General features: G+C 44.6%; 1 protein-coding gene across 1 annotated transcript in view; it reads left to right on the top strand.

Annotated features, from left to right (window-relative positions):
- The first annotated feature begins 360 nt into the window (after nt 1–360).
- aldh1l2 (aldehyde dehydrogenase 1 family, member L2) overlaps nt 361–408 on the top strand; it is a 13,443-nt gene continuing 13,395 nt past the window's right edge. The window contains exon 1 of the mRNA XM_069156315.1: nt 361–408. This exon is cut by the window's right edge and continues 119 nt beyond it. The gene's annotated coding sequence lies outside the window, so the exon portion shown is untranslated.

Genomic DNA, 408 nt, shown 5'->3' with positions numbered 1-408 from the left:
TGAGACTATGGGTGTAGTTATTTACTGCATGGTTGTAGTTATTTACTGTATGTGTAGTTATTTACTGTATGAGTGTAGTTATTTACTGTATGAGTGTAGCTTGAGACTGTATGGGTGTAGTTATAGACTGCATGGTTGTAGTTATTTACTGCATGGTTGTAGTTATAGGCTGTATGAGTGTAGCTTGAGATTGTATGGGTGTAGTTATTTACTGTATGAGTGTAGTTATAGACTGTATGGGTGTAGTTGTTTAACATTTCATATTTCCACGCGTAACCGCGCGGTCGAGGGGCTCGAAGCAACCTCGTGAGCGCGCACGCATCGTGTCCCGCAGCACGTCAACTGTCAGCTGCTGTCGGGAATGATCTGTCTGAGTCGAGCCCGCAGCTCAGCAGTCACACACCTCTC

The sequence above is a fragment of the Embiotoca jacksoni genome, unplaced genomic scaffold (genome assembly GCF_022577435.1).
Source record: "Embiotoca jacksoni isolate LCO1_2020_lvr unplaced genomic scaffold, fEmbJac1.0.p SCAF_21, whole genome shotgun sequence".
In the NCBI taxonomy this organism is placed as follows: Eukaryota; Metazoa; Chordata; class Actinopteri; family Embiotocidae; genus Embiotoca; species Embiotoca jacksoni.
The sequence above is the reverse complement of the archived record's forward strand: the minus strand, read 5'-3'. Positions and strand labels throughout refer to the sequence as shown.